The following is a 12,200-nucleotide window of genomic DNA, read 5'->3' as shown; positions in this document are numbered from 1 at the left end:
ATCAAAAGTGTTTGAAGATATTGATATGTAAGTTACTGGAATATTGATCCAATTTACCAGTGGACAAACATGACTTCAGACAATATTCTTAAAGAAAATTCCATTAAAGAAAAGGCAAAAATTCATATATAAAATGAGATTTTTCCTTATAATGTCTATCTTAAATCTTAAGTCTTCTGGTATCCTGTTTGATTTTTTTGTGACCCCATAGATGGTAATACATCAATAATGGCCATGGACTTTTCTTAGAAAAGATATTGGAGGGGTGTAGATTAAGGCAAATAGGGGTTAAGTGGCTTGCTAATGGCACAAAGTAAATAGGTGTCTGAGGCTGAATTTGAACTCAAACATTTACCATAACTTTTGTTAATGTAAAAGCTATACTGTATAATGGAAACTTGTTTTAACTGTTTAGCCATCAGCCTAGTTTTTTTTTGTTTTGAAGTAGCTGTATTTTTAAATAGCTTTCAAGATACACATTTCTTTATTTCTTAAAAAACAAAACAAAACAAAACAAAAAAAATCTATAAGAGCAACTGACCACTAGGGCAGTTTCTTTTTGCTGGTCCTTGTTGTGGTCCCAGTCCCAGTGCTAGATGTAATTCTGAGCTCATCTGAGCAGTGAGGCAGCAGAGTAGGGGCAAAGGGGAAGGGATGACTGGGGAACAGGAGAGATGTCAGGGACAAGAGGTTGGGAGGAGGTGAAATACCAGACCCAAATGGGTTCTAGGCTTTTTTCCCTGGGAGCCAGGCATGGTGGAGGCTGGGGAGTGACAGCCTCTTGGGCTTGCAGCTGGACAACTGGGCTGCACTTGCCCTAGGAGAGTCTTACCCTGTTTTCCACAAATCATGCATCACCTCTTGTTGAGCTAAAAACGTCCATTTATTTAATAGCAGCAATAATTTAAAATTATAAAACCCCTTTCCATTGTTGAGCATTAGAGGGCGAGGCTATAAAGACAGGCAGGATGATGAGGAGAGGATAGCTGAAGGGGGAGTGGACAGTTCGCATGTTGGATGGCAATGAAACAGCCACACTCCACCGGCCTTCCCACCTGGGAGCATTGTCTATGTTCCCTCTGAGGGGGTTACAAAGGTTAGGGGGACTGTTGGGGAGAAAGGGGAAAATAAAAAGTATCTCAGATCCACAACCATAGAGATGGCCTAGTCACATCCATCCTTCATTTCAAACAACCTGGTACCTGGTAGGATCCAGACTGATGAAATGCAGTTAATGTGACCTGGGGGCTTTGGAAGCCAGCTCAGTGGTAGCCATCAATTGGCAGGAGAGACAGAGCTTCCCTGGAACCCTCAGATGAGTTGGGGACTGGCAGGTGGGGGGGAGTGCTAAAGGCCTTTGGTGCTTCCAAAGTTTGTTGAAAAAAAAAGAAAAGTATAGGTTCTGGGGTCTTGGGGTCTCTCCCACGCCTCTCCCCCTCCCCCCACTCTGCTTCTTGGGTTCTGTGTGGGGTGGGGGAAGATTAGCTGCTGCCTCTGACCAGGAGGCAGATGGGCAATGGACAGGGTAGGGTAGGGAGCAAAGGGGAAAGAGGGAAGAAGGTGGGGGGTTGGTTGGACTGGCTGGTGTTGAGATTCACGAGTTGTTTGTGGAGTTGTCATTACTTGGCGAACTGGAGGAGGAGGAGGAAGAAGAGGAAGAGAAATTCATTCCTGTCAGTCCCGGGGGATTTGTGGCAGTGTTCTGTCCACTTAAGCTTTTCCGACACGCTGGGCAGGTATCATGCTGTTCCAGCCAGGGGACTATGCAGCCATCGTGGGATAAGTGATTGCAAGGTAACGGCCGGACATTCTCACCCAGCGTATAGTCCTCTTTGCATACAGGACATTCTAACCCTGAATATGCGTGTTCCTCTGTGACTTGCATGGTGGGAAGGGCTTGTATTTTCTCTTTGTCTGCTGGTGGGGGACGGGTGTTTTCAAACTGATTAAGGAGCTGTGTAATGATCTCATCCAGGCCATTAGCACCCCACGCATAGCCCATTGGATTTGAATGCAAAACACCCCAAGGGCCCAATCCCAAATTTGGTATTGTTGCAGGTGCAATAATTCCATTGACCAATTGCTGAATAATCCCTTCTAATTTGGGGACGCCTTCATGCCTGCGTGTGGCACGCCGTGCAGTGAGGCGGCCCGTGGCTGCCGTGCACCATAGTGATGGTGGGACTGCTGTTCTCTCTCCCGCCTGTTCTCCGAGTCTCTGGTCTCCTCAGGTTGCACCCCAGAGCCGAATGTGGGAAATTCAAAGCTGTCACCAAAAATCCCAAAGGCAAACTGGCCATAGCCCTGTGGCAAGGTGAATAAATGCTGATCCACATTCTCAAATGGTTGTCTGTTCTGATCCGTGGGGGCTGTAGCAGAGTTGGAACAATTTTCAGTATTTCTGGTCTCTTCCGGAAGCTCTTCAATAAAACCAGACTCACACCTTGGGCAGATATAATCCGGCAGCCGTGGGGAGATCTTGGCTGAACAGCAGTGGCAGAAGTACGGTCCGGGCTGCAGCGAAGCCTCCATTTCCCTCCCTCCCCCCCACCCCCAACCATCAGCTTAGTTTTTAAAAAAAAAACAAAACATTACTTTATTATGTTTTTCCCTTGTTCAGAAACTTTCAGTGACAATTCATGAGATAAATTCCAAACTCTTCTGGTACCCAAGTCCTCACCCTGCCTTTCCAGATCTAATCACTCTTTCCCTCTACCATGCCTTCCCACCCACTCACCTCACACTTTGCTAATCTTATTACCTTACCTTCTTCCTCCTTTCTAACTGTGGATGTCTCTCACTGGCTCTTATGCATCCTTTAAGGCATTGCTCAATTCCTACATGTCTCCTGAAGTATCTTAACCAACTCCCATCACACAAATCTCTGTCTTTAGAACTCTTCATACTCCTTATCTATACCACTCATTACAAAATGCCAGCCTATCATATATTGCCTTATATTTGGAGTCCACATAGATCTTGGTGGTCCTTATCTCAATTCTTGCTTTTACTAATAAATCAGGTCCCCAAAATAAGGTTAATTTGTTAAAGATTCTGGACTCTATCTCAATTCCCATTTTCTCTGACAAACTAGTTCCCAGGGCAAAGGTATATCTTCTTCTAAGGGTTTTAGGTATAGCATTTTATCAACTTTAAAGGGCTGTTAGGGTAGCTGTCTAATGCTCTCAGATCAAGCCTCCATTCTAGGCCTTCCATTACATATTCCAACAAGGAAGCATACCCAGCCATTACATGGGAATGCAGCATATTAAATAGGCTTGAAGGATGGGATGCACATTAGCTTTCTATCCCTATTAGCTGTTTTTAAATGTCTTTTCATATATAGATATATAATATCTTTTCATATATTATATATATATATGTCTTTTCATATATAATCATTAAATATCTTTTATATATAATGCAATATATAATAATCTTTTCATATATAATAATTCATATTTGAATTTTAAATTTCTTGAATGCAAGGACTGTGTCTTATATCTATCTTCCTTAATAGGATAACAAGGTGGTGGATAGAGTGTCAGCCCTGGGGTCAGAATGATCTGAGTTCAATTCCTGATCTCAATATCTGCCACTTACTAGCTGTGTGCCCTTGGGCACACATTATTTTTCTCCTTAATACTTTGGATATAATCTTTAGTCAGTAAATTGATTTATTAAAGTAGATTTTCTTTCTTTTTTTTTGCAAGGAAATGGGATTAAAGTGGCTTGCCCAAGGCCACACAGCTAGGTAATTATTAAGTGTCTGAAACTGGATTTGAACTCAGGTACTCCTGACTCCAGGACCAGTGCTCTATCCACTGTGCCACCTAGCCTCCCCCTAAAGTAGATTTTCTAAGATGCCAAATATGTTATTCAAATGCTTCCCCAAATAGTAAATTTAAAAGAACCTAATTTTGTAAAAATGCTTTAAATAGACATACTTTTATTGTTAACTGAATGTCCTAATTAGAAATTTAAATGCAATCTTTAAGGGTTGGGAACTTGGTTTTAATTTGGCACATTTGGTAAAAAATAATCTTTTTAAAAAAAATAAATCACTTAAAGAAATGCATCTAATTTGAGAATGCTGAAATGTAAAATTTTGTGCCCTTAAAGTAATAAACAGTTAAAAGAAGCATGTCAACACCTTCAATAGACAGACATAGCTCTTTTCTAAAAAAAAAAAAAGTGAATTTTTTTGACCTTGCACTGTTAAAAGTAGCTTACATAATCTCTTAAAATTTTTCTTTTAGTCTCATACAACATTAAAAAAAGTAGTCATGATTTTTAGTTTCTGGACAAGTTATTAACACCAACAAACTATTAGAGCTCCCTAAACTATCCATCAAATAGTCATTCATTTTAATGAAGTCCTATCTTAATTTCCTCAATAAAACAACTAAAACTCAGTTGCTCTCTCCAGACTTCAATACTGCTCATTTTAAAAATTATATGCTAAAAAGAAAAGTCTTTATGAAAAAGAGCTATCCTGAATTCAAAAATGGTAATGTAAATTTAATTTTATTTGTAACAATATTTCTAAACTTCAAGACCTAAAACTTGGACCAATATTAGAATAGCATCTCCTAGGACAAAGTTCCTTGGAGCAATAATTGTGGAGGAGGATATGATTATGAAAGGGGGAAACCTAAGCTAACTGAGAGAAAGGGATAAAACACTGAAGAGTGTTGGTGCCAACCTGGAATAAAATTGTGAAGGACCTAGATCAGGACCTAGACTTAAGGGGAACAATGATAAGCTCTCTGTTCTTTCTCTGAGTTCCCTTGGTGAATCTCTTTTATTCTTGTGAATTCAGCTTCTACCCATATATGTAAAATTCTCCAAACTACATTCCTGCATTCTCTCTCTACAATTCTGGACCTACAGGACATTTTCTGTTGCATATATAACTGATACATGTAACGTATTGAAAACTTAGATCATCTTGCTCCTACATACTAATTGATGTCCTCAACTTTTTCCTTATTCTTGTGGCAACATTATGTTGTTTTCCTTTATCTTCTTTAACTTGCACATCCAAATTCTGTGGATTTTTTCCCCAGAAAAATTTATTGCACTCACATCTCCATTCATCAAATCTAGGTTAGTTATGAGTTAAATTCTCATATGAGGACCTAGAAATAATTCACATTTATACAATAGTAGAAGGTTTGCAAAGAATTCTATATACATAATCTCTTGAGATTGAAGGGATGTCACATGAAAGTGAGAACTAGGAGCAATTAGAAGTGAAAGTTTCAATGAGGTAAATAGGTTTAATGAAGTGGAAATCTTTTAAACATAGCTATCCAAAAGTGAAATGAGCAGCCTAAGAAGATAATGGGTTCACCTTTCCTGAAGTCCTTCAAGCAAAAATTGGATAATTATTGATTTAGTATAATGTAGATTATCTTCTTTCTGAAGTATTTCTAGCTCTGAGACTCCATACTTCTTTAATAGAAACATCATCTTCAAAGAAGCCACTGAGTTTATGGCAGCACATTCATATTAAAGTTCATGGGCACAGCCAGGCATATGTAGCCCACGCTCTTTACCTGCCTGTAGTTACACTGTTTCAGGTAGTAACATGGAATGATTCTATTGCAAGAACAAGAAATGAAAAAACAAAAAAACAAAGACATAAATAAACCTTGGCAGCCACTCATGTAAGTCTCAGCTTCCCACATAATCATTTCATCCTAGAGGAAAATTTTCTATCAGTCTTAGATTGAAACCTGATGTTTTAAGGTTATTTGAGGACACACATTTCTCACTTCTAGCAGCTCTCAACTTGTGTGCTTCAGCCATTTAAGCAATGTCAGTAAAAGAAAACTAAGTCCAATGATGACTTGCCAATCAGAGAAAACCAGAAGGGGGGAAAACTTGCAGAAGAGCATGACAAAGTAGAACTCTAAATTTAAAAGTGAGAAAAGAACATTTGATTTTAATTAAGGAGCAACTGAGAAAACTAAATAGATTGAAAAAATAAACTATGACAGAAATTAGGAACAACAAATATATTTCAAAATTCATTTCTAGGTGCCAGACCAAAAAGAAAAATCCAGGACCATTCTGTACTTTTTCCCTAAAGCAGAAAATTGTATAATTTTTATCACTTAGTACCAACATAGGGACTAAGTTTAAATATCCATGAATATCAACAGCAGAACATAGTCCAGAAGAGTTTTGGGAGTGGTAGAAAAGAAAAGGTATCTAGAAAACAGAAAATGTAGCGGGGGGGGGGGGGAGGGAGAGGAATAAAGAACAAAGTAAGTGTATACTAACTGAAATAATAAACCTGTGCCAACATTTTTCCCTTGCCTGTGCAATGGCAATAATGCTATTGGTTACCAAAAATAATGCAATTCTAGAGCTAGATCTGAAAGGGATCTAAGAGACCATCTAATCTGATTTCCTCATTTTATAAATAAGGAAATTGAGGGCTAAGGAGGTTGTGACTTGCCCAAAGTCAGACAAATTGTTTTGGTTTTTTTTTTTTACGCATCAGAAATGAAATATGAGCCCAGTCCTCTGTCTCTTTTGTCTTTGCTTGAGAAAAAAATTCTAGGAGATATCTGCATAATTGAAATCTCCTCTAATTTTATGTCATGGTTTGGTTCTAGGAATATTTCCTGAAATCACTAATTCTTCTGTTTAATTCCTGTTTTCCCTACTGGTTGAGTGATCTTTACCTAAATGTACTCTATCATACTTCCCCAACTCTGATTCCTAGATTTATACATAAGAGAATATTATCTTAATATATAATACTACTATATGACCCCATGCTCATCCTATACCTTTTATATAGAACAACATTCTATTTCATTCTACCAAGGTTCTATAATACCTTTATGATCAAATTTTTCTCCTTCTCTTAGAATCTCAAGTTCCCTTATTTACTCCCCAGAGAAATGACAAATAAAATATTCTATGTACCCCTAAAGAAACTTAATATGAGTATAGGAGACATGTTGTTTCAGGAAAACTAATCGTTTAGCTTTTCATTTCCACTTAAGAATATAAGGAACTTTTAAACCCAGGTCTTTTTTTTTTAAATAAACATCTCTGTTTCCAATGACCCAAAGAAGAATTATTTGTATCTTTTTTTACTGCGGTATTCATTTTTACTCTGCCGTATATATTTGAAATACATTTGAATCTACCTTGGTTTGTTTTTTACCTCTGTTCTTGCATTATCTAAAATGACTACATTTCCCATTTCCTGTTTATCTCTCTTCCAATTATAATTCTACAGAACTTCTATTTCAAAGATGCTAGTTCAAAAACATTCAATTCAATTCAATATTTATTGTCTTCAATGTGCCTAAAACTATGCCAGATATTAGGGACACAATGACAAAAGGAAACAGTCCCTGTTTCTATGATCTATTTGGGGGGAGAAGCAATTTATCAAAAGAAAATGAAATGCAAAATATAAACTAAGTAACTTTGGAAGGACTGGGATAGGTTTACTGTAGGAAGTAGTGCCTGAGCCAAGTTTGAAGGTAGACAAGCTAAGAGACATTCCAGGAATGGGAGACAGCCTGTATCAAACCATGGAAACTGAGATGTAATGAACACCATGCACCACAAGCAGGACAGTTTGACTGAATTGTAGTTTGTGTGAAGGGGAATACGTATACTAAATCTGAAAACTTAAGTTATGTATATTCATCTCTTGACAGAGAAGAGATGGACTAGGCTGCAGAATAAGACATGTTTTCATAGACTAGCTATGTAGGAATTAGTTTGACTTGACCATGCAGGCTTATTACAAAATCTTACTGCCCTCTTCCCACCCCATTTGTGGGGGATATGGAAGGAGAGTGTGAGATAAAACTAGGGTTGTTTGAAAAAGAAAAAATGAGGTTTGTTGAGGTATCTTCTTTTAAAATGTGGAGAAAAGAACAAAAGGAAGGCCAAAAAGAATCCTAGATAACCAGGATAGCTTTGAAAGCTAGAGGTTAAATTTATTATAATTTAAACAGAGCAAATATTACATAATAGAGACCCATAGTTTCATGTACAACCCTCATTTTCTAGTCTATCATGTAGATAGAAATGTATCTAGTATTAGTTGAGTACTGTAACTAAATTAGTTGTTCAGAATACACACACACATATATGTTTATAAATACACACACACACACACATATATATATATATGGATACGTATATGTATTCAAAAGGTAGGCTAAAATTCGATTGTTAAAGGACTTTAAAAAGCAGAGAAGTTCATGCTTTATCCAACAGACAAGAGGGAGCCACTGGGGAGTATCTTAAACTGGGGAGTGACATTGTTACATGTGTGTTTTAGAGAAATCTCAATTTGGTGGTTCTACAGAGAGAATGAATTGGAGAAGGGAAGAACTGGAAGCAGGGAAATCATTTAGGAGCCTATTGTAATAATCCAGGTAAGAAATAATATAAGACCAAGTGAAAATGGTGGCCTTTTGAGTGGAAAGGGGGGTTGGGTTCAAGTTATATTATGAAGGTAGACTTGGCAACTATTTGGAAGTGAGGAGTGAGAGAGTTGAAGCTGACTCAGGACTAAACTTATATCTTCAGTTTGGGTTTCTATGTGAAAATCTACCTATATTTCTAAAATCCCTAGCTCTTTCCCTAACATCTAAATGAAAATACTCATCTAAAATGTCCATTATCATCTTATTTGTTATTGTCAGCTTTTCTACATGATGACATATTACTTCATCATCCTATGCAAAGAAGCAAAATAGTGTTGGGCAAAGTATCTTCACTTCTATTCTCAGTCTTTGTTAGAAATTGGAGTAAATAATCCCCAAGGTCCTTTCAAGTTATAAAATTCTTACACAAAGCTGCAATCTCTTAAAATAGAAAACAGAAGCTTATTCTATTCAAAGGTTTCACTTTGCTGGATGATTTGGTCCTAATTTTTTCAGTCTTATTAAGTGCTCAGGATTACATGTTAGATCTGGAATTAAAACTATGTTCCAAAATACCCACAATAACTGTTACAAGAAAATCAACCTGACATGACAAAGGTTAGGAGAAGGTGGGCATAAGTAGCAGTAACTCCTTTATTTTAAATCTTATAATTCAGTGGAGCATGTTTTAGAAAGATAAACATAGGATGGGAGCCCTGTCATTTTGTCATTAATCATTATTATTATTATTGTTTCTGTTATTAAACCTAGCATATAATAAATACACAAAAATCTGGATTTTGGTGTTTCTGGGCTTCTACAGTACTTAGGAAGATATTTCTGCAATTTCTTTTCAGATAGAACAATTGCACAGTTTTCTAGTTATTTTGTTTTCTGGAAAGATATATAAAGATCTGGAAAGTGAAGTTTGAAATGGCTGAAAAAAAATGGAGAATGTAGCTCTTAAAGCAATCAGAGTTTTCTGTGATTTCACAAAAGGTTTTTCTCAAAACCCTATGTTCCTTCTCCTTCCTACCTCCCACTTGGAACATAAGTAATTTAATTGTTACACTTTATAACAACTCTGGAAGATTTATGTTAAACTATGTAGGGGTTTAGAGCTAGGAGAAAGGGCCAAATAAATGTGAACAGATTTTAGGGACCAGTAACATAATAGGAAATGGAGGAGGGATGCAGTGACAACTTTTGGAACACTATGAAGCCATATAATTCATTCTCATTAACTTTATTCTCCTATATTGTACCTAAAATTAAACACCACTTTCACTTGGCAGCTAGACAAAAAAACCCTCATTAGTGCTTCAAGAACACTGACAAGAAAACATTTTGTCAACTATTTCCATTAACTCTTCCAGCTCTAATTCCAAATGTCATTCTTACTTGAGAATTTGAACAGCATGACTCCTGAAGTACATAAAACCAGCTATTCCAATGTGTTACAGATGGTGAATTGAGGCATAAATTTTAATGTGTACCAACATTGTATTTTAGCTGTAGCATTTGAACTACATCTCCTTCACATGTTGAGATCTCAGAAAAAGCCACATCAGGGTCATAATACTCTGTAGATTGTTGTATTCATCCAGGTTCACAAGTCTATGAGAAAGTGCCTGCTTTTACTAGTCAGGCTGAGGATATAATTAATTGAAAACAAAATCACTTAATGATACAGTATGACATGAAAAGTAGCAATATAATATTTTCTTTCATGAAATTGGGGGACACAAATAAACACAAAAGTGGGAATATTGTATATTCCTAAGGAACATATGTGCAGGGGATAAGATGAATCTACAACTTCAAGTTTGGCGAATAGGGTGACCTAGCAAAAAACACAACTTCTCTTACGTTGTGAGTTCCTTACGGCCAAGGACTGTCGTTTTTCTTTTCTTTGCTTCTCTGTCTGGCACTTAATAAGCTCTTCACAACTTCTTATTCTCTAAGTCTCTTTGCCTCAGTTTCCTCAAATGGAAAATAAAGGCACTGGACTCACTAGCCTGTATGTTTCTTTCTAGTTCTGAAATCTATGATCCTATGATTCAGTTTCATAAAAATAATAATAATCTCAATTATTATTTAATATCTAAAGTATTTTGTTACTTGCATTATTTAATAAATCTAAAATTGGAAATCCTGACTTTTATTTTTATAGGTAGGGCTAATTAATAATGAATTGTTATTCTTAAAATATTTTATTATTGTGGGGGGGGGAGATTGACCAATAAGTCTCTGTATACTCAAAGTCACTTCAGGCATTCACAAGTTCAGAAACATCCTGGAAGAAATGGTAGGTCTGTTTGACTGCAACTTATTAAGATAATTCAAGAAAATGGAGGAAGTGGTTACTCATGTCACCAGACCATAGCTCTTGTTGGAATGCGTGTTATTTGTGTTTTGTATGTAAGCATAACATATGGAGATATTGTTTATAGAATGTTTCATTGGGTAATATTCTTTCATTATTATATTTCCATTTTTCTGTGTTGTCAATATGTATGCTATTATATAAAATAGTATATACTATATCAATATAGGTTTCTCTGATTTATATACTAATATAGTTTTATAATGGATTTTTCTTATGTCTACTCATGCTAGATTCCTAAAATTAACCCATAATTTTGATTATTGTGTGCAGTCCTATGTCATGCAGTCAATGAGATTTATAATCCTTCTTTTAGAGATACATTTTTATATATACAATAAATATATTAGATTATGATTACAATCTGAATTTAGTAGCTGAATTTAATTAGTATTTTAATGTCATATATTATAAATCTATATACATATTATAAAATGGTTAACAGTAACCATGTTTATGCATACTATGCTGTATGTTCACACACACATATATTGACTGACTCACATCAGCCTTTTTCATATTGCATTTTTCCACCATGTATCTCTAACCATATATTCTAGATCTTGCCCTGGAACAATGTTGTCCTGATAGATAATAGTTACCATTTGTCACCAAACCTGTATCAAATGCTGCACTTTGGTCAACTTCTTGTCATGCTTCTCCTGTATCCCTTTTTACACTCTCTTCCAGGAACTCTGAAAGAATTAATTGGATTATGATTTCAGAAGGCAGGAGGGGCAAGTGGGCTGGTATGGCAACAGTAAGGAGAATGGGCGATATTGAGAAGGTGACCAGGGAGTAGGAGTGAAGTACAGGTTAAGTCTGTTTGAAACTATGGGTCAGTTCAGCATGACTATTCATGTATAGTCAAAATCAAATTGCTTGCCTTCTCAAATAGCAGGAAGGGTGGGGTGGGAGAGAGATAATTCAGAACTCAAAACTTTTAAAAATGAGTGTCAAAAAAGTTTGCATAATAACAGAATTTTAATTTGAAAATAAAAGGAATTATGGGCCAAGTGAATCACCATTCAGATATAAAGATCCCCAAGACAGATCTAGATAGATCTAAAAAAAAGTAAATCTTTAGGACATGGTTTCTGCTCTAAGTGACAAGCATGCTGAGAAGATGGTCAGGATTAGGGACTCATGTCCTTCTTCATTCACTCTTTCATTCATTTATTTATAGATAACTTGGATTATTTTGTATAATTTGCAGTCCCCATTCTCCCTCCTCTATCCACTGCTTACTGGCAAACCAATGAGTCATGGGTCAACCTTGTAATTTTCAGATGCAAGATTGGAAGGAATACTAATAGGATTTGTGAATAATTCCATATGGGCAGAATTGCTGGCAAATTTTATGGAAATTTTCAATCCCTTCATATTCTTCACAAGAGTGG

At 36.4% G+C, this 12,200-nt stretch overlaps 1 pseudogene; it reads right to left on the bottom strand.

Annotated features, from left to right (window-relative positions):
- Nucleotides 1-745: 745 nt before the first annotated feature.
- LOC141514090 (E3 ubiquitin-protein ligase RNF126 pseudogene) lies at nucleotides 746-2,532 on the bottom strand (annotated as a pseudogene).
- Between the last annotated feature and the right edge of the window lie 9,668 nt (nucleotides 2,533-12,200).

Source organism: Macrotis lagotis, chromosome 1 (genome assembly GCF_037893015.1).
Source record: "Macrotis lagotis isolate mMagLag1 chromosome 1, bilby.v1.9.chrom.fasta, whole genome shotgun sequence".
NCBI lineage: Eukaryota > Metazoa > Chordata > Mammalia > Peramelemorphia > Peramelidae > Macrotis > Macrotis lagotis.
The sequence above is the reverse complement of the archived record's forward strand: the minus strand, read 5'-3'. Positions and strand labels throughout refer to the sequence as shown.